The sequence below is a fragment of the Microcebus murinus genome, unplaced genomic scaffold, assembly GCF_040939455.1.
Source record: "Microcebus murinus isolate Inina unplaced genomic scaffold, M.murinus_Inina_mat1.0 scaf014_hap2_Mmur4.0, whole genome shotgun sequence".
Classification (NCBI taxonomy): Eukaryota; Metazoa; Chordata; class Mammalia; order Primates; family Cheirogaleidae; genus Microcebus; species Microcebus murinus.
This window is the reverse complement of record NW_027438960.1, coordinates 179,146-199,750: the sequence shown is the minus strand read 5'-3', so window position 1 is coordinate 199,750 and position 20,605 is coordinate 179,146. Positions and strand designations below refer to the sequence as shown.

At 63.6% G+C, this 20,605-nt stretch overlaps 6 pseudogenes; all 6 read right to left on the bottom strand.

The window, feature by feature from the left end:
• Positions 1–1,165: 1,165 nt before the first annotated feature.
• On the bottom strand, positions 1,166–1,284 carry LOC142867200 (uncharacterized; annotated as a pseudogene).
• A 3,373-nt stretch (positions 1,285–4,657) lies between these two features.
• LOC142867199 (uncharacterized) lies at positions 4,658–4,776 on the bottom strand (annotated as a pseudogene).
• Positions 4,777–8,148: 3,372 nt separating this feature from the next.
• On the bottom strand, positions 8,149–8,267 carry LOC142867197 (uncharacterized; annotated as a pseudogene).
• Positions 8,268–11,637: 3,370 nt separating this feature from the next.
• Positions 11,638–11,756, bottom strand: LOC142867196 (uncharacterized; annotated as a pseudogene).
• A 3,372-nt stretch (positions 11,757–15,128) lies between these two features.
• LOC142867195 (uncharacterized) lies at positions 15,129–15,247 on the bottom strand (annotated as a pseudogene).
• A 3,370-nt stretch (positions 15,248–18,617) lies between these two features.
• Positions 18,618–18,736, bottom strand: LOC142867194 (uncharacterized; annotated as a pseudogene).
• Positions 18,737–20,605: the final 1,869 nt, after the last annotated feature.

Genomic DNA, 20,605 nt, shown 5'->3' with positions numbered 1-20,605 from the left:
GCGGGGAGGAGCCGGTCAGGCGGGGGCCCAGGACAGTGACGGGCCTGGCCGGGGAGGAGTGCGTCAGGCAGGGGCAGAGGAGACGGGCTGGGTAAGGGTTAGGGTGACAGTTAGGGCACAATTCACAATCGCAAAGACGTGGAAGCGACCCGAGTGCCCATCCATCCAGGAGTGCATTAATAAAATGTGGCGCGTGGACACCACGGAGTGCCATTCGGCTGTGAGGAGCAGCGGTGAGAGGGCACCTCTCGTGTTCTCCTGGCCAGAGCTGGAACCCGTTCCAGTAGGCCAAGTATCCCAAGAATGGACACACGAGCACCACGTGAGCGCGCTCACCAGCAAACTGGTAGGAACGGATGGACACCTAAGTGGACAGAGAGGAATCACCTTCATCGGGTGGGTGTCGGGCGGGTGGGGGGAGGGGAGGGGCATACACATCCATTAGGCATGGGGTGGGTGCGCACCGACTGGGGGATGGGCGCACTTGAAGCTCTGACCCGAGGGGGGAGGCTTGGAGAGGGCAACGTACCCGACCTTAACATTGGTACCCCCACAATACGCTGGAACAACATGAGAGGTATATGAATAAGAACACAGGGGGGAGGGGGGCACGGGCAACACATGTCACCTGAATACTTGTACTCCCATCATCTGCTTGAAAAGAGAGAGGAAAGGAAATGCAATAATAGAGGTAAGAGACACTTTTTAAAAATAATGAATCCGAAGAGAAAAGTAAAAGGAGGCCTGTGGAGCAGGTCTGGGTGTGACTCCGGATCCCCCAACATCAGGTGCCACCACCAAAGATTCCTGCGTGTAGCCCATAGTACCCCAAAGCAACGGGACGAGTTCTGGTCACATACTCCCTCAAAATGACATCCTGGCCTTCTTCTGGAACTCCCTCCCCTCTCAGACTCTCAAGGTTTCCTCCAGCGTGTCGGTTCCCACAGAGCAGACCTTTGGTCTGAGACCTGACAGTCCAGATGCCACGCATGCTGCCGCGTGGCGGCGGTGTCGCGGCTTGGGACAAGAGGAGGCCCCACGGTGCGGGCTGGGGCGCCAGGCACCGCGGCGGGCGCTGAGGGTTGGGGTCACCCCCACCCCGGGCCGCCGCCGCGCTCCCAGAAAGGGGACAGAACAAGAGGCAAAAAAAAAAAAAAAAAGAAGCAGCCTGTGGCACCCGGTATTCCCAGGCGGTCTCCCATCCAAGCACTAGCCAGGCCCGACCCTGCTTAGCTTCCGAGACCAGACGAGATCGGGGGCGTTCAGGGTGGTGTGGCCCTAGACGGCGGCCGCCGCCGCCTCCCGCCCCAGGCCCCGCGCCGGGCCGGGCCGGGCCTGTTGAGTTCGCCGGCCGGGTCCCGCGGGCTCCCAGGGACGGGGGTGATGGGCGGGGCGGGGCGGGGCGGGGGGCTGTCTCTCTATACACACACACACACACTCACACTCACTCACACAAGATACGCCTCCACGGCTGGACTCGCCAAGGTGGAGCCCTCCCAGCCCCCCTCGTCTCCTCGCCCGGCCTCCTTCACCTACCCGCTGCCCACCCCCGGCGCGTCGCTGCCGCTGACTGCGCACGCGCGGGGCGCTCGCCCTTTGACCCCAGCCAGGGGCCGCCCTCCCCCACAACCCCTTTCAGCTGCGCCCCCCCCCTCGCCCTGTGGGTGGGCTGCCGCCTATTCCCCCGGGCCAGGGCTGGGGCACAGCCAGTGTATGGGGCGTCTCTCTCTGGGGATGTGTCCCATGGGTGGGGTGGGGTGGCGTGGTTTGGGGGGCGCTGAAGAAATCAGTCCCCTCCATCTCCTACCTCTGGAAAACGCCCAACCCCGTGGAGAACTGCCGGCACCGCTTCGTGGGGGCCGGGACCCTCCTCTGTGTCCTCCTGTGGCCCAGTCCAAGGGGCCTGGGCCTGGCCGGGGCTGCATTGCCCCCCAACCACCCTGGCGTGTGGACTCGCTAAAAATCGGCCATTAGATATTGGATTCCAGCTTCATTGAGGTCATTTCACTAATGAGTGCACCGGAAAGAGTTTCCTAATCCATCTGTGAGGGTGGCAACTGAAAGAGAATTTTCAAGCTGACAGAATAGGCGAGGGAAGGCATAGGAGATTTCCACACCCAGCAAGGAAGACTTTCCCGAAATGGAAGAAAGAAACGAGCAAACAGAGACACCGGTAGCCCGCCCGGAAAAGAGTCTGCCCCTTAGAGAAAGCACCCTGACCAGGTTCACCCGTGGGTGGGTGGCGAGCTAGCGGCCTTCAGAAGAGCGAGGCCCGCAGTCTGTGCGGAAGACACCTGCACTCGGGTGTGTGTGGCGGCGCGATTCCCAAGCAGCTCTAGATGTTAAACCAAGGAGAAGCCAGGGAGTTCCCAACGCCCCAGGTGTCCTCAGCCCACGACTGGCTGCTGTGGGAATGCGAAGCCCGGCTCCTTGTCTCAGAGCGGGGTTCCCAGGAGGATCAGGCTGAAGCTGGGACTTGGCCTCAAAGTGTCCCCTCGCATGGCCACCCCCTTCCCCTTCCTGCTCCTCTACTCCTGGTGCCCCTCCATCCAGGGGCCAGACCTTAAAGAGTCACCGCAAGAGAATCCTGGTCCCAAAGGAGCCTTCTGGGGGACCGGTGCTGAGAGAGGTGGTGGGCATGGCCCGCTGGGGCTCTGCCCGACCCAGGGCTGAGAGATGCAACCTCCCAGCTCTGGGTCCCTGCAGGAAGTGTTGGCAAGCACAGGGCCAGTCCTCCAAAGGCCCAGGTGCGGGGAGCCCAGGCCAAGCAGCCTGTGCAAGAAGCCACTTGCCGTGCCACCCCGGGAACAGGACTGCAGGCCCCGGCCCTTCCCACCTCCTCCTCCTCCTCCTCCTCCTCCCCCCGCCCCCCCCCCGCCCCCCCCCCGACATGGCACAGGGCTCAGAGACACCTCAGACTCTTGCTACCCAAAGTGCAAAGGGCATCAGTTGCTCCTCCAACCCCCCCGCCCAGCAGACCACGTTGTCCAGCCAGCCCCCGGGCCTCCCTGGGGTGCCCAGCACAAAAGTGCAGACACCCACCGGACCCTCAGTCTCAGTTTTCGGATGTTTTTGCCACTCTAAGGACCCGCAGGCCAGCTGGGCCTTCGGGCAGGACAGAGAGCCCCGGAATCCGACGTGGAGAGCTGCGTGTACGTCCCCATGAGGAGGCGGTCCCCACCTCCGCGGCTCTCCCCTTGCCGGGAGCGGCAGCCGGCAGCCGCAGGGCCTCAGGGAAGACACCAGGCTGGGCCCCCGCGGGGGCACAGCGGGGGCACGTCCCCCGCACTCACGCGACTTAGGGACGGCTGCTGGAGACTGCTGCGGCCACCCTGCTGCCGGGTTTCTGGAGGGCTTCCTGGAAGCAGCGTCCACACCAAGCCCTTGGAAGGCCCAGGCGACGGAGGAGCCGGTCAGGCAGGGGCCGAGGACGGTGAGAGGCCGGGCGGGAAGGAGCATGTCAGGCAGGGGCAGAGGACGGTGACAGGCCGGGCGGGGAGGAGCCGGTCAGGCGGGGGCCCAGGACAGTGACGGGCCTGGCCGGGGAGGAGTGCGTCAGGCAGGGGCAGAGGAGACGGGCTGGGTAAGGGTTAGGGTGACAGTTAGGGCACAATTCACAATCGCAAAGACGTGGAAGCGACCCGAGTGCCCATCCATCCAGGAGTGCATTAATAAAATGTGGCGCGTGGACACCACGGAGTGCCATTCGGCTGTGAGGAGCAGCGGTGAGAGGGCACCTCTCGTGTTCTCCTGGCCAGAGCTGGAACCCGTTCCAGTAGGCCAAGTATCCCAAGAATGGACACACGAGCACCACGTGAGCGCGCTCACCAGCAAACTGGTAGGAACGGATGGACACCTAAGTGGACAGAGAGGAATCACCTTCATCGGGTGGGTGTCGGGCGGGTGGGGGGAGGGGAGGGGCATACACATCCATTAGGCATGGGGTGGGTGCGCACCGACTGGGGGATGGGCGCACTTGAAGCTCTGACCCGAGGGGGGAGGCTTGGAGAGGGCAACGTACCCGACCTTAACATTGGTACCCCCACAATACGCTGGAACAACATGAGAGGTATATGAATAAGAACACAGGGGGGAGGGGGGCACGGGCAACACATGTCACCTGAATACTTGTACTCCCATCATCTGCTTGAAAAGAGAGAGGAAAGGAAATGCAATAATAGAGGTAAGAGACACTTTTTAAAAATAATGAATCCGAAGAGAAAAGTAAAAGGAGGCCTGTGGAGCAGGTCTGGGTGTGACTCCGGATCCCCCAACATCAGGTGCCACCACCAAAGATTCCTGCGTGTAGCCCATAGTACCCCAAAGCAACGGGACGAGTTCTGGTCACATACTCCCTCAAAATGACATCCTGGCCTTCTTCTGGAACTCCCTCCCCTCTCAGACTCTCAAGGTTTCCTCCAGCGTGTCGGTTCCCACAGAGCAGACCTTTGGTCTGAGACCTGACAGTCCAGATGCCACGCATGCTGCCGCGTGGCGGCGGTGTCGCGGCTTGGGACAAGAGGAGGCCCCACGGTGCGGGCTGGGGCGCCAGGCACCGCGGCGGGCGCTGAGGGTTGGGGTCACCCCCACCCCGGGCCGCCGCCGCGCTCCCAGAAAGGGGACAGAACAAGAGGCAAAAAAAAAAAAAAAAAGAAGCAGCCTGTGGCACCCGGTATTCCCAGGCGGTCTCCCATCCAAGCACTAGCCAGGCCCGACCCTGCTTAGCTTCCGAGACCAGACGAGATCGGGGGCGTTCAGGGTGGTGTGGCCCTAGACGGCGGCCGCCGCCGCCTCCCGCCCCAGGCCCCGCGGCGGGCCGGGCCTGTTGAGTTCGCCGGCCGGGTCCCGCGGGCTCCCAGGGACGGGGGTGATGGGCGGGGCGGGGCGGGGCGGGGCGGGGGGCTGTCTCTCTATACACACACACACACACTCACACTCACTCACACAAGATACGCCTCCACGGCTGGACTCGCCAAGGTGGAGCCCTCCCAGCCCCCCTCGTCTCCTCGCCCGGCCTCCTTCACCTACCCGCTGCCCACCCCCGGCGCGTCGCTGCCGCTGACTGCGCACGCGCGGGGCGCTCGCCCTTTGACCCCAGCCAGGGGCCGCCCTCCCCCACAACCCCTTTCAGCTGCGCCCCCCCCCTCGCCCTGTGGGTGGGCTGCCGCCTATTCCCCCGGGCCAGGGCTGGGGCACAGCCAGTGTATGGGGCGTCTCTCTCTGGGGATGTGTCCCATGGGTGGGGTGGGGTGGCGTGGTTTGGGGGGCGCTGAAGAAATCAGTCCCCTCCATCTCCTACCTCTGGAAAACGCCCAACCCCGTGGAGAACTGCCGGCACCGCTTCGTGGGGGCCGGGACCCTCCTCTGTGTCCTCCTGTGGCCCAGTCCAAGGGGCCTGGGCCTGGCCGGGGCTGCATTGCCCCCCAACCACCCTGGCGTGTGGACTCGCTAAAAATCGGCCATTAGATATTGGATTCCAGCTTCATTGAGGTCATTTCACTAATGAGTGCACCGGAAAGAGTTTCCTAATCCATCTGTGAGGGTGGCAACTGAAAGAGAATTTTCAAGCTGACAGAATAGGCGAGGGAAGGCATAGGAGATTTCCACACCCAGCAAGGAAGACTTTCCCGAAATGGAAGAAAGAAACGAGCAAACAGAGACACCGGTAGCCCGCCCGGAAAAGAGTCTGCCCCTTAGAGAAAGCACCCTGACCAGGTTCACCCGTGGGTGGGTGGCGAGCTAGCGGCCTTCAGAAGAGCGAGGCCCGCAGTCTGTGCGGAAGACACCTGCACTCGGGTGTGTGTGGCGGCGCGATTCCCAAGCAGCTCTAGATGTTAAACCAAGGAGAAGCCAGGGAGTTCCCAACGCCCCAGGTGTCCTCAGCCCACGACTGGCTGCTGTGGGAATGCGAAGCCCGGCTCCTTGTCTCAGAGCGGGGTTCCCAGGAGGATCAGGCTGAAGCTGGGACTTGGCCTCAAAGTGTCCCCTCGCATGGCCACCCCCTTCCCCTTCCTGCTCCTCTACTCCTGGTGCCCCTCCATCCAGGGGCCAGACCTTAAAGAGTCACCGCAAGAGAATCCTGGTCCCAAAGGAGCCTTCTGGGGGACCGGTGCTGAGAGAGGTGGTGGGCATGGCCCGCTGGGGCTCTGCCCGACCCAGGGCTGAGAGATGCAACCTCCCAGCTCTGGGTCCCTGCAGGAAGTGTTGGCAAGCACAGGGCCAGTCCTCCAAAGGCCCAGGTGCGGGGAGCCCAGGCCAAGCAGCCTGTGCAAGAAGCCACTTGCCGTGCCACCCCGGGAACAGGACTGCAGGCCCCGGCCCTTCCCACCTCCTCCTCCTCCTCCTCCTCCTCCCCCCCGCCCCCCCCGCCCCCCCCCGACATGGCACAGGGCTCAGAGACACCTCAGACTCTTGCTACCCAAAGTGCAAAGGGCATCAGTTGCTCCTCCAACCCCCCCGCCCAGCAGACCACGTTGTCCAGCCAGCCCCCGGGCCTCCCTGGGGTGCCCAGCACAAAAGTGCAGACACCCACCGGACCCTCAGTCTCAGTTTTCGGATGTTTTTGCCACTCTAAGGACCCGCAGGCCAGCTGGGCCTTCGGGCAGGACAGAGAGCCCCGGAATCCGACGTGGAGAGCTGCGTGTACGTCCCCATGAGGAGGCGGTCCCCACCTCCGCGGCTCTCCCCTTGCGGGGAGCGGCAGCCGGCAGCCGCAGGGCCTCAGGGAAGACACCAGGCTGGGCCCCCGCGGGGGCACAGCGGGGGCACGTCCCCCGCACTCACGCGACTTAGGGACGGCTGCTGGAGACTGCTGCGGCCACCCTGCTGCCGGGTTTCTGGAGGGCTTCCTGGAAGCAGCGTCCACACCAAGCCCTTGGAAGGCCCAGGCGACGGAGGAGCCGGTCAGGCAGGGGCCGAGGACGGTGAGAGGCCGGGCGGGAAGGAGCATGTCAGGCAGGGGCAGAGGACGGTGACAGGCCGGGCGGGGAGGAGCCGGTCAGGCGGGGGCCCAGGACAGTGACGGGCCTGGCCGGGGAGGAGTGCGTCAGGCAGGGGCAGAGGAGACGGGCTGGGTAAGGGTTAGGGTGACAGTTAGGGCACAATTCACAATCGCAAAGACGTGGAAGCGACCCGAGTGCCCATCCATCCAGGAGTGCATTAATAAAATGTGGCGCGTGGACACCACGGAGTGCCATTCGGCTGTGAGGAGCAGCGGTGAGAGGGCACCTCTCGTGTTCTCCTGGCCAGAGCTGGAACCCGTTCCAGTAGGCCAAGTATCCCAAGAATGGACACACGAGCACCACGTGAGCGCGCTCACCAGCAAACTGGTAGGAACGGATGGACACCTAAGTGGACAGAGAGGAATCACCTTCATCGGGTGGGTGTCGGGCGGGTGGGGGGAGGGGAGGGGCATACACATCCATTAGGCATGGGGTGGGTGCGCACCGACTGGGGGATGGGCGCACTTGAAGCTCTGACCCGAGGGGGGAGGCTTGGAGAGGGCAACGTACCCGACCTTAACATTGGTACCCCCACAATACGCTGGAACAACATGAGAGGTATATGAATAAGAACACAGGGGGGAGGGGGGCACGGGCAACACATGTCACCTGAATACTTGTACTCCCATCATCTGCTTGAAAAGAGAGAGGAAAGGAAATGCAATAATAGAGGTAAGAGACACTTTTTAAAAATAATGAATCCGAAGAGAAAAGTAAAAGGAGGCCTGTGGAGCAGGTCTGGGTGTGACTCCGGATCCCCCAACATCAGGTGCCACCACCAAAGATTCCTGCGTGTAGCCCATAGTACCCCAAAAGCAACGGGACGAGTTCTGGTCACATACTCCCTCAAAATGACATCCTGGCCTTCTTCTGGAACTCCCTCCCCTCTCAGACTCTCAAGGTTTCCTCCAGCGTGTCGGTTCCCACAGAGCAGACCTTTGGTCTGAGACCTGACAGTCCAGATGCCACGCATGCTGCCGCGTGGCGGCGGTGTCGCGGCTTGGGACAAGAGGAGGCCCCACGGTGCGGGCTGGGGCGCCAGGCACCGCGGCGGGCGCTGAGGGTTGGGGTCACCCCCACCCCGGGCCGCCGCCGCGCTCCCAGAAAGGGGACAGAACAAGAGGCAAAAAAAAAAAAAAAAAGAAGCAGCCTGTGGCACCCGGTATTCCCAGGCGGTCTCCCATCCAAGCACTAGCCAGGCCCGACCCTGCTTAGCTTCCGAGACCAGACGAGATCGGGGGCGTTCAGGGTGGTGTGGCCCTAGACGGCGGCCGCCGCCGCCTCCCGCCCCAGGCCCCGCGGCGGGCCGGGCCTGTTGAGTTCGCCGGCCGGGTCCCGCGGGCTCCCAGGGACGGGGGTGATGGGCGGGGCGGGGCGGGGCGGGGGGCTGTCTCTCTATACACACACACACACACACACTCACACTCACTCACACAAGATACGCCTCCACGGCTGGACTCGCCAAGGTGGAGCCCTCCCAGCCCCCCTCGTCTCCTCGCCCGGCCTCCTTCACCTACCCGCTGCCCACCCCCGGCGCGTCGCTGCCGCTGACTGCGCACGCGCGGGGCGCTCGCCCTTTGACCCCAGCCAGGGGCCGCCCTCCCCCACAACCCCTTTCAGCTGCGCCCCCCCCCTCGCCCTGTGGGTGGGCTGCCGCCTATTCCCCCGGGCCAGGGCTGGGGCACAGCCAGTGTATGGGGCGTCTCTCTCTGGGGATGTGTCCCATGGGTGGGGTGGGGTGGCGTGGTTTGGGGGGCGCTGAAGAAATCAGTCCCCTCCATCTCCTACCTCTGGAAAACGCCCAACCCCGTGGAGAACTGCCGGCACCGCTTCGTGGGGGCCGGGACCCTCCTCTGTGTCCTCCTGTGGCCCAGTCCAAGGGGCCTGGGCCTGGCCGGGGCTGCATTGCCCCCCAACCACCCTGGCGTGTGGACTCGCTAAAAATCGGCCATTAGATATTGGATTCCAGCTTCATTGAGGTCATTTCACTAATGAGTGCACCGGAAAGAGTTTCCTAATCCATCTGTGAGGGTGGCAACTGAAAGAGAATTTTCAAGCTGACAGAATAGGCGAGGGAAGGCATAGGAGATTTCCACACCCAGCAAGGAAGACTTTCCCGAAATGGAAGAAAGAAACGAGCAAACAGAGACACCGGTAGCCCGCCCGGAAAAGAGTCTGCCCCTTAGAGAAAGCACCCTGACCAGGTTCACCCGTGGGTGGGTGGCGAGCTAGCGGCCTTCAGAAGAGCGAGGCCCGCAGTCTGTGCGGAAGACACCTGCACTCGGGTGTGTGTGGCGGCGCGATTCCCAAGCAGCTCTAGATGTTAAACCAAGGAGAAGCCAGGGAGTTCCCAACGCCCCAGGTGTCCTCAGCCCACGACTGGCTGCTGTGGGAATGCGAAGCCCGGCTCCTTGTCTCAGAGCGGGGTTCCCAGGAGGATCAGGCTGAAGCTGGGACTTGGCCTCAAAGTGTCCCCTCGCATGGCCACCCCCTTCCCCTTCCTGCTCCTCTACTCCTGGTGCCCCTCCATCCAGGGGCCAGACCTTAAAGAGTCACCGCAAGAGAATCCTGGTCCCAAAGGAGCCTTCTGGGGGACCGGTGCTGAGAGAGGTGGTGGGCATGGCCCGCTGGGGCTCTGCCCGACCCAGGGCTGAGAGATGCAACCTCCCAGCTCTGGGTCCCTGCAGGAAGTGTTGGCAAGCACAGGGCCAGTCCTCCAAAGGCCCAGGTGCGGGGAGCCCAGGCCAAGCAGCCTGTGCAAGAAGCCACTTGCCGTGCCACCCCGGGAACAGGACTGCAGGCCCCGGCCCTTCCCACCTCCTCCTCCTCCTCCTCCTCCTCCCCCCCGCCCCCCCCGCCCCCCCCCCGACATGGCACAGGGCTCAGAGACACCTCAGACTCTTGCTACCCAAAGTGCAAAGGGCATCAGTTGCTCCTCCAACCCCCCCGCCCAGCAGACCACGTTGTCCAGCCAGCCCCCGGGCCTCCCTGGGGTGCCCAGCACAAAAGTGCAGACACCCACCGGACCCTCAGTCTCAGTTTTCGGATGTTTTTGCCACTCTAAGGACCCGCAGGCCAGCTGGGCCTTCGGGCAGGACAGAGAGCCCCGGAATCCGACGTGGAGAGCTGCGTGTACGTCCCCATGAGGAGGCGGTCCCCACCTCCGCGGCTCTCCCCTTGCGGGGAGCGGCAGCCGGCAGCCGCAGGGCCTCAGGGAAGACACCAGGCTGGGCCCCCGCGGGGGCACAGCGGGGGCACGTCCCCCGCACTCACGCGACTTAGGGACGGCTGCTGGAGACTGCTGCGGCCACCCTGCTGCCGGGTTTCTGGAGGGCTTCCTGGAAGCAGCGTCCACACCAAGCCCTTGGAAGGCCCAGGCGACGGAGGAGCCGGTCAGGCAGGGGCCGAGGACGGTGAGAGGCCGGGCGGGAAGGAGCATGTCAGGCAGGGGCAGAGGACGGTGACAGGCCGGGCGGGGAGGAGCCGGTCAGGCGGGGGCCCAGGACAGTGACGGGCCTGGCCGGGGAGGAGTGCGTCAGGCAGGGGCAGAGGAGACGGGCTGGGTAAGGGTTAGGGTGACAGTTAGGGCACAATTCACAATCGCAAAGACGTGGAAGCGACCCGAGTGCCCATCCATCCAGGAGTGCATTAATAAAATGTGGCGCGTGGACACCACGGAGTGCCATTCGGCTGTGAGGAGCAGCGGTGAGAGGGCACCTCTCGTGTTCTCCTGGCCAGAGCTGGAACCCGTTCCAGTAGGCCAAGTATCCCAAGAATGGACACACGAGCACCACGTGAGCGCGCTCACCAGCAAACTGGTAGGAACGGATGGACACCTAAGTGGACAGAGAGGAATCACCTTCATCGGGTGGGTGTCGGGCGGGTGGGGGGAGGGGAGGGGCATACACATCCATTAGGCATGGGGTGGGTGCGCACCGACTGGGGGATGGGCGCACTTGAAGCTCTGACCCGAGGGGGGAGGCTTGGAGAGGGCAACGTACCCGACCTTAACATTGGTACCCCCACAATACGCTGGAACAACATGAGAGGTATATGAATAAGAACACAGGGGGGAGGGGGGCACGGGCAACACATGTCACCTGAATACTTGTACTCCCATCATCTGCTTGAAAAGAGAGAGGAAAGGAAATGCAATAATAGAGGTAAGAGACACTTTTTAAAAATAATGAATCCGAAGAGAAAAGTAAAAGGAGGCCTGTGGAGCAGGTCTGGGTGTGACTCCGGATCCCCCAACATCAGGTGCCACCACCAAAGATTCCTGCGTGTAGCCCATAGTACCCCAAAGCAACGGGACGAGTTCTGGTCACATACTCCCTCAAAATGACATCCTGGCCTTCTTCTGGAACTCCCTCCCCTCTCAGACTCTCAAGGTTTCCTCCAGCGTGTCGGTTCCCACAGAGCAGACCTTTGGTCTGAGACCTGACAGTCCAGATGCCACGCATGCTGCCGCGTGGCGGCGGTGTCGCGGCTTGGGACAAGAGGAGGCCCCACGGTGCGGGCTGGGGCGCCAGGCACCGCGGCGGGCGCTGAGGGTTGGGGTCACCCCCACCCCGGGCCGCCGCCGCGCTCCCAGAAAGGGGACAGAACAAGAGGCAAAAAAAAAAAAAAAAGAAGCAGCCTGTGGCACCCGGTATTCCCAGGCGGTCTCCCATCCAAGCACTAGCCAGGCCCGACCCTGCTTAGCTTCCGAGACCAGACGAGATCGGGGGCGTTCAGGGTGGTGTGGCCCTAGACGGCGGCCGCCGCCGCCTCCCGCCCCAGGCCCCGCGGCGGGCCGGGCCTGTTGAGTTCGCCGGCCGGGTCCCGCGGGCTCCCAGGGACGGGGGTGATGGGCGGGGCGGGGCGGGGCGGGGCGGGGGGCTGTCTCTCTATACACACACACACACACTCACACTCACTCACACAAGATACGCCTCCACGGCTGGACTCGCCAAGGTGGAGCCCTCCCAGCCCCCCTCGTCTCCTCGCCCGGCCTCCTTCACCTACCCGCTGCCCACCCCCGGCGCGTCGCTGCCGCTGACTGCGCACGCGCGGGGCGCTCGCCCTTTGACCCCAGCCAGGGGCCGCCCTCCCCCACAACCCCTTTCAGCTGCGCCCCCCCCCTCGCCCTGTGGGTGGGCTGCCGCCTATTCCCCCGGGCCAGGGCTGGGGCACAGCCAGTGTATGGGGCGTCTCTCTCTGGGGATGTGTCCCATGGGTGGGGTGGGGTGGCGTGGTTTGGGGGGCGCTGAAGAAATCAGTCCCCTCCATCTCCTACCTCTGGAAAACGCCCAACCCCGTGGAGAACTGCCGGCACCGCTTCGTGGGGGCCGGGACCCTCCTCTGTGTCCTCCTGTGGCCCAGTCCAAGGGGCCTGGGCCTGGCCGGGGCTGCATTGCCCCCCAACCACCCTGGCGTGTGGACTCGCTAAAAATCGGCCATTAGATATTGGATTCCAGCTTCATTGAGGTCATTTCACTAATGAGTGCACCGGAAAGAGTTTCCTAATCCATCTGTGAGGGTGGCAACTGAAAGAGAATTTTCAAGCTGACAGAATAGGCGAGGGAAGGCATAGGAGATTTCCACACCCAGCAAGGAAGACTTTCCCGAAATGGAAGAAAGAAACGAGCAAACAGAGACACCGGTAGCCCGCCCGGAAAAGAGTCTGCCCCTTAGAGAAAGCACCCTGACCAGGTTCACCCGTGGGTGGGTGGCGAGCTAGCGGCCTTCAGAAGAGCGAGGCCCGCAGTCTGTGCGGAAGACACCTGCACTCGGGTGTGTGTGGCGGCGCGATTCCCAAGCAGCTCTAGATGTTAAACCAAGGAGAAGCCAGGGAGTTCCCAACGCCCCAGGTGTCCTCAGCCCACGACTGGCTGCTGTGGGAATGCGAAGCCCGGCTCCTTGTCTCAGAGCGGGGTTCCCAGGAGGATCAGGCTGAAGCTGGGACTTGGCCTCAAAGTGTCCCCTCGCATGGCCACCCCCTTCCCCTTCCTGCTCCTCTACTCCTGGTGCCCCTCCATCCAGGGGCCAGACCTTAAAGAGTCACCGCAAGAGAATCCTGGTCCCAAAGGAGCCTTCTGGGGGACCGGTGCTGAGAGAGGTGGTGGGCATGGCCCGCTGGGGCTCTGCCCGACCCAGGGCTGAGAGATGCAACCTCCCAGCTCTGGGTCCCTGCAGGAAGTGTTGGCAAGCACAGGGCCAGTCCTCCAAAGGCCCAGGTGCGGGGAGCCCAGGCCAAGCAGCCTGTGCAAGAAGCCACTTGCCGTGCCACCCCGGGAACAGGACTGCAGGCCCCGGCCCTTCCCACCTCCTCCTCCTCCTCCTCCTCCTCCCCCCCGCCCCCCCCGCCCCCCCCCGACATGGCACAGGGCTCAGAGACACCTCAGACTCTTGCTACCCAAAGTGCAAAGGGCATCAGTTGCTCCTCCAACCCCCCCGCCCAGCAGACCACGTTGTCCAGCCAGCCCCCGGGCCTCCCTGGGGTGCCCAGCACAAAAGTGCAGACACCCACCGGACCCTCAGTCTCAGTTTTCGGATGTTTTTGCCACTCTAAGGACCCGCAGGCCAGCTGGGCCTTCGGGCAGGACAGAGAGCCCCGGAATCCGACGTGGAGAGCTGCGTGTACGTCCCCATGAGGAGGCGGTCCCCACCTCCGCGGCTCTCCCCTTGCGGGGAGCGGCAGCCGGCAGCCGCAGGGCCTCAGGGAAGACACCAGGCTGGGCCCCCGCGGGGGCACAGCGGGGGCACGTCCCCCGCACTCACGCGACTTAGGGACGGCTGCTGGAGACTGCTGCGGCCACCCTGCTGCCGGGTTTCTGGAGGGCTTCCTGGAAGCAGCGTCCACACCAAGCCCTTGGAAGGCCCAGGCGACGGAGGAGCCGGTCAGGCAGGGGCCGAGGACGGTGAGAGGCCGGGCGGGAAGGAGCATGTCAGGCAGGGGCAGAGGACGGTGACAGGCCGGGCGGGGAGGAGCCGGTCAGGCGGGGGCCCAGGACAGTGACGGGCCTGGCCGGGGAGGAGTGCGTCAGGCAGGGGCAGAGGAGACGGGCTGGGTAAGGGTTAGGGTGACAGTTAGGGCACAATTCACAATCGCAAAGACGTGGAAGCGACCCGAGTGCCCATCCATCCAGGAGTGCATTAATAAAATGTGGCGCGTGGACACCACGGAGTGCCATTCGGCTGTGAGGAGCAGCGGTGAGAGGGCACCTCTCGTGTTCTCCTGGCCAGAGCTGGAACCCGTTCCAGTAGGCCAAGTATCCCAAGAATGGACACACGAGCACCACGTGAGCGCGCTCACCAGCAAACTGGTAGGAACGGATGGACACCTAAGTGGACAGAGAGGAATCACCTTCATCGGGTGGGTGTCGGGCGGGTGGGGGGAGGGGAGGGGCATACACATCCATTAGGCATGGGGTGGGTGCGCACCGACTGGGGGATGGGCGCACTTGAAGCTCTGACCCGAGGGGGGAGGCTTGGAGAGGGCAACGTACCCGACCTTAACATTGGTACCCCCACAATACGCTGGAACAACATGAGAGGTATATGAATAAGAACACAGGGGGGAGGGGGGCACGGGCAACACATGTCACCTGAATACTTGTACTCCCATCATCTGCTTGAAAAGAGAGAGGAAAGGAAATGCAATAATAGAGGTAAGAGACACTTTTTAAAAATAATGAATCCGAAGAGAAAAGTAAAAGGAGGCCTGTGGAGCAGGTCTGGGTGTGACTCCGGATCCCCCAACATCAGGTGCCACCACCAAAGATTCCTGCGTGTAGCCCATAGTACCCCAAAAGCAACGGGACGAGTTCTGGTCACATACTCCCTCAAAATGACATCCTGGCCTTCTTCTGGAACTCCCTCCCCTCTCAGACTCTCAAGGTTTCCTCCAGCGTGTCGGTTCCCACAGAGCAGACCTTTGGTCTGAGACCTGACAGTCCAGATGCCACGCATGCTGCCGCGTGGCGGCGGTGTCGCGGCTTGGGACAAGAGGAGGCCCCACGGTGCGGGCTGGGGCGCCAGGCACCGCGGCGGGCGCTGAGGGTTGGGGTCACCCCCACCCCGGGCCGCCGCCGCGCTCCCAGAAAGGGGACAGAACAAGAGGCAAAAAAAAAAAAAAAAAGAAGCAGCCTGTGGCACCCGGTATTCCCAGGCGGTCTCCCATCCAAGCACTAGCCAGGCCCGACCCTGCTTAGCTTCCGAGACCAGACGAGATCGGGGGCGTTCAGGGTGGTGTGGCCCTAGACGGCGGCCGCCGCCGCCTCCCGCCCCAGGCCCCGCGGCGGGCCGGGCCTGTTGAGTTCGCCGGCCGGGTCCCGCGGGCTCCCAGGGACGGGGGTGATGGGCGGGGCGGGGCGGGGCGGGGGGCTGTCTCTCTATACACACACACACACACACACTCACACTCACTCACACAAGATACGCCTCCACGGCTGGACTCGCCAAGGTGGAGCCCTCCCAGCCCCCCTCGTCTCCTCGCCCGGCCTCCTTCACCTACCCGCTGCCCACCCCCGGCGCGTCGCTGCCGCTGACTGCGCACGCGCGGGGCGCTCGCCCTTTGACCCCAGCCAGGGGCCGCCCTCCCCCACAACCCCTTTCAGCTGCGCCCCCCCCCTCGCCCTGTGGGTGGGCTGCCGCCTATTCCCCCGGGCCAGGGCTGGGGCACAGCCAGTGTATGGGGCGTCTCTCTCTGGGGATGTGTCCCATGGGTGGGGTGGGGTGGCGTGGTTTGGGGGGCGCTGAAGAAATCAGTCCCCTCCATCTCCTACCTCTGGAAAACGCCCAACCCCGTGGAGAACTGCCGGCACCGCTTCGTGGGGGCCGGGACCCTCCTCTGTGTCCTCCTGTGGCCCAGTCCAAGGGGCCTGGGCCTGGCCGGGGCTGCATTGCCCCCCAACCACCCTGGCGTGTGGACTCGCTAAAAATCGGCCATTAGATATTGGATTCCAGCTTCATTGAGGTCATTTCACTAATGAGTGCACCGGAAAGAGTTTCCTAATCCATCTGTGAGGGTGGCAACTGAAAGAGAATTTTCAAGCTGACAGAATAGGCGAGGGAAGGCATAGGAGATTTCCACACCCAGCAAGGAAGACTTTCCCGAAATGGAAGAAAGAAACGAGCAAACAGAGACACCGGTAGCCCGCCCGGAAAAGAGTCTGCCCCTTAGAGAAAGCACCCTGACCAGGTTCACCCGTGGGTGGGTGGCGAGCTAGCGGCCTTCAGAAGAGCGAGGCCCGCAGTCTGTGCGGAAGACACCTGCACTCGGGTGTGTGTGGCGGCGCGATTCCCAAGCAGCTCTAGATGTTAAACCAAGGAGAAGCCAGGGAGTTCCCAACGCCCCAGGTGTCCTCAGCCCACGACTGGCTGCTGTGGGAATGCGAAGCCCGGCTCCTTGTCTCAGAGCGGGGTTCCCAGGAGGATCAGGCTGAAGCTGGGACTTGGCCTCAAAGTGTCCCCTCGCATGGCCACCCCCTTCCCCTTCCTGCTCCTCTACTCCTGGTGCCCCTCCATCCAGGGGCCAGACCTTAAAGAGTCACCGCAAGAGAATCCTGGTCCCAAAGGAGCCTTCTGGGGGACCGGTGCTGAGAGAGGTGGTGGGCATGGCCCGCTGGGGCTCTGCCCGACCCAGGGCTGAGAGATGCAACCTCCCAGCTCTGGGTCCCTGCAGGAAGTGTTGGCAAGCACAGGGCCAGTCCTCCAAAGGCCCAGGTGCGGGGAGCCCAGGCCAAGCAGCCTGTGCAAGAAGCCACTTGCCGTGCCACCCCGGGAACAGGACTGCAGGCCCCGGCCCTTCCCACCTCCTCCTCCTCCTCCTCCTCCTCCCCCCCGCCCCCCCCGCCCCCCCCCGACATGGCACAGGGCTCAGAGACACCTCAGACTCTTGCTACCCAAAGTGCAAAGGGCATCAGTTGCTCCTCCAACCCCCCCGCCCAGCAGACCACGTTGTCCAGCCAGCCCCCGGGCCTCCCTGGGGTGCCCAGCACAAAAGTGCAGACACCCACCGGACCCTCAGTCTCAGTTTTCGGATGTTTTTGCCACTCTAAGGACCCGCAGGCCAGCTGGGCCTTCGGGCAGGACAGAGAGCCCCGGAATCCGACGTGGAGAGCTGCGTGTACGTCCCCATGAGGAGGCGGTCCCCACCTCCGCGGCTCTCCCCTTGCCGGGAGCGGCAGCCGGCAGCCGCAGGGCCTCAGGGAAGACACCAGGCTGGGCCCCCGCGGGGGCACAGCGGGGGCACGTCCCCCGCACTCACGCGACTTAGGGACGGCTGCTGGAGACTGCTGCGGCCACCCTGCTGCCGGGTTTCTGGAGGGCTTCCTGGAAGCAGCGTCCACACCAAGCCCTTGGAAGGCCCAGGCGACGGAGGAGCCGGTCAGGCAGGGGCCGAGGACGGTGAGAGGCCGGGCGGGAAGGAGCATGTCAGGCAGGGGCAGAGGACGGTGACAGGCCGGGCGGGGAGGAGCCGGTCAGGCGGGGGCCCAGGACAGTGACGGGCCTGGCCGGGGAGGAGTGCGTCAGGCAGGGGCAGAGGAGACGGGCTGGGTAAGGGTTAGGGTGACAGTTAGGGCACAATTCACAATCGCAAAGACGTGGAAGCGACCCGAGTGCCCATCCATCCAGGAGTGCATTAATAAAATGTGGCGCGTGGACACCACGGAGTGCCATTCGGCTGTGAGGAGCAGCGGTGAGAGGGCACCTCTCGTGTTCTCCTGGCCAGAGCTGGAACCCGTTCCAGTAGGCCAAGTATCCCAAGAATGGACACACGAGCACCACGTGAGCGCGCTCACCAGCAAACTGGTAGGAACGGATGGACACCTAAGTGGACAGAGAGGAATCACCTTCATCGGGTGGGTGTCGGGCGGGTGGGGGGAGGGGAGGGGCATACACATCCATTAGGCATGGGGTGGGTGCGCACCGACTGGGGGATGGGCGCACTTGAAGCTCTGACCCGAGGGGGGAGGCTTGGAGAGGGCAACGTACCCGACCTTAACATTGGTACCCCCACAATACGCTGGAACAACATGAGAGGTATATGAATAAGAACACAGGGGGGAGGGGGGCACGGGCAACACATGTCACCTGAATACTTGTACTCCCATCATCTGCTTGAAAAGAGAGAGGAAAGGAAATGCAATAATAGAGGTAAGAGACACTTTTTAAAAATAATGAATCCGAAGAGAAAAGTAAAAGGAGGCCTGTGGAGCAGGTCTGGGTGTGACTCCGGATCCCCCAACATCAGGTGCCACCACCAAAGATTCCTGCGTGTAGCCCATAGTACCCCAAAGCAACGGGACGAGTTCTGGTCACATACTCCCTCAAAATGACATCCTGGCCTTCTTCTGGAACTCCCTCCCCTCTCAGACTCTCAAGGTTTCCTCCAGCGTGTCGGTTCCCACAGAGCAGACCTTTGGTCTGAGACCTGACAGTCCAGATGCCACGCATGCTGCCGCGTGGCGGCGGTGTCGCGGCTTGGGACAAGAGGAGGCCCCACGGTGCGGGCTGGGGCGCCAGGCACCGCGGCGGGCGCTGAGGGTTGGGGTCACCCCCACCCCGGGCCGCCGCCGCGCTCCCAGAAAGGGGACAGAACAAGAGGCAAAAAAAAAAAAAAAAAGAAGCAGCCTGTGGCACCCGGTATTCCCAGGCGGTCTCCCATCCAAGCACTAGCCAGGCCCGACCCTGCTTAGCTTCCGAGACCAGACGAGATCGGGGGCGTTCAGGGTGGTGTGGCCCTAGACGGCGGCCGCCGCCGCCTCCCGCCCCAGGCCCCGCGGCGGGCCGGGCCTGTTGAGTTCGCCGGCCGGGTCCCGCGGGCTCCCAGGGACGGGGGTGATGGGCGGGGCGGGGCGGGGCGGGGCGGGGGGCTGTCTCTCTATACACACACACACACACTCACACTCACTCACACAAGATACGCCTCCACGGCTGGACTCGCCAAGGTGGAGCCCTCCCAGCCCCCCTCGTCTCCTCGCCCGGCCTCCTTCACCTACCCGCTGCCCACCCCCGGCGCGTCGCTGCCGCTGACTGCGCACGCGCGGGGCGCTCGCCCTTTGACCCCAGCCAGGGGCCGCCCTCCCCCACAACCCCTTTCAGCTGCGCCCCCCCCCTCGCCCTGTGGGTGGGCTGCCGCCTATTCCCCCGGGCCAGGGCTGGGGCACAGCCAGTGTATGGGGCGTCTCTCTCTGGGGATGTGTCCCATGGGTGGGGTGGGGTGGCGTGGTTTGGGGGGCGCTGAAGAAATCAGTCCCCTCCATCTCCTACCTCTGGAAAACGCCCAACCCCGTGGAGAACTGCCGGCACCGCTTCGTGGGGGCCGGGACCCTCCTCTGTGTCCTCCTGTGGCCCAGTCCAAGGGGCCTGGGCCTGGCCGGGGCTGCATTGCCCCCCAACCACCCTGGCGTGTGGACTCGCTAAAAATCGGCCATTAGATATTGGATTCCAGCTTCATTGAGGTCATTTCACTAATGAGTGCACCGGAAAGAGTTTCCTAATCCATCTGTGAGGGTGGCAACTGAAAGAGAATTTTCAAGCTGACAGAATAGGCGAGGGAAGGCATAGGAGATTTCCACACCCAGCAAGGAAGACTTTCCCGAAATGGAAGAAAGAAACGAGCAAACAGAGACACCGGTAGCCCGCCCGGAAAAGAGTCTGCCCCTTAGAGAAAGCACCCTGACCAGGTTCACCCGTGGGTGGGTGGCGAGCTAGCGGCCTTCAGAAGAGCGAGGCCCGCAGTCTGTGCGGAAGACACCTGCACTCGGGTGTGTGTGGCGGCGCGATTCCCAAGCAGCTCTAGATGTTAAACCAAGGAGAAGCCAGGGAGTTCCCAACGCCCCAGGTGTCCTCAGCCCACGACTGGCTGCTGTGGGAATGCGAAGCCCGGCTCCTTGTCTCAGAGCGGGGTTCCCAGGAGGATCAGGCTGAAGCTGGGACTTGGCCTCAAAGTGTCCCCTCGCATGGCCACCCCCTTCCCCTTCCTGCTCCTCTACTCCTGGTGCCCCTCCATCCAGGGGCCAGACCTTAAAGAGTCACCGCAAGAGAATCCTGGTCCCAAAGGAGCCTTCTGGGGGACCGGTGCTGAGAGAGGTGGTGGGCATGGCCCGCTGGGGCTCTGCCCGACCCAGGGCTGAGAGATGCAACCTCCCAGCTCTGGGTCCCTGCAGGAAGTGTTGGCAAGCACAGGGCCAGTCCTCCAAAGGCCCAGGTGCGGGGAGCCCAGGCCAAGCAGCCTGTGCAAGAAGCCACTTGCCGTGCCACCCCGGGAACAGGACTGCAGGCCCCGGCCCTTCCCACCTCCTCCTCCTCCTCCTCCTCCTCCCCCCCGCCCCCCCCGCCCCCCCCCGACATGGCACAGGGCTCAGAGACACCTCAGACTCTTGCTACCCAAAGTGCAAAGGGCATCAGTTGCTCCTCCAACCCCCCCGCCCAGCAGACCACGTTGTCCAGCCAGCCCCCGGGCCTCCCTGGGGTGCCCAGCACAAAAGTGCAGACACCCACCGGACCCTCAGTCTCAGTTTTCGGATGTTTTTGCCACTCTAAGGACCCGCAGGCCAGCTGGGCCTTCGGGCAGGACAGAGAGCCCCGGAATCCGACGTGGAGAGCTGCGTGTA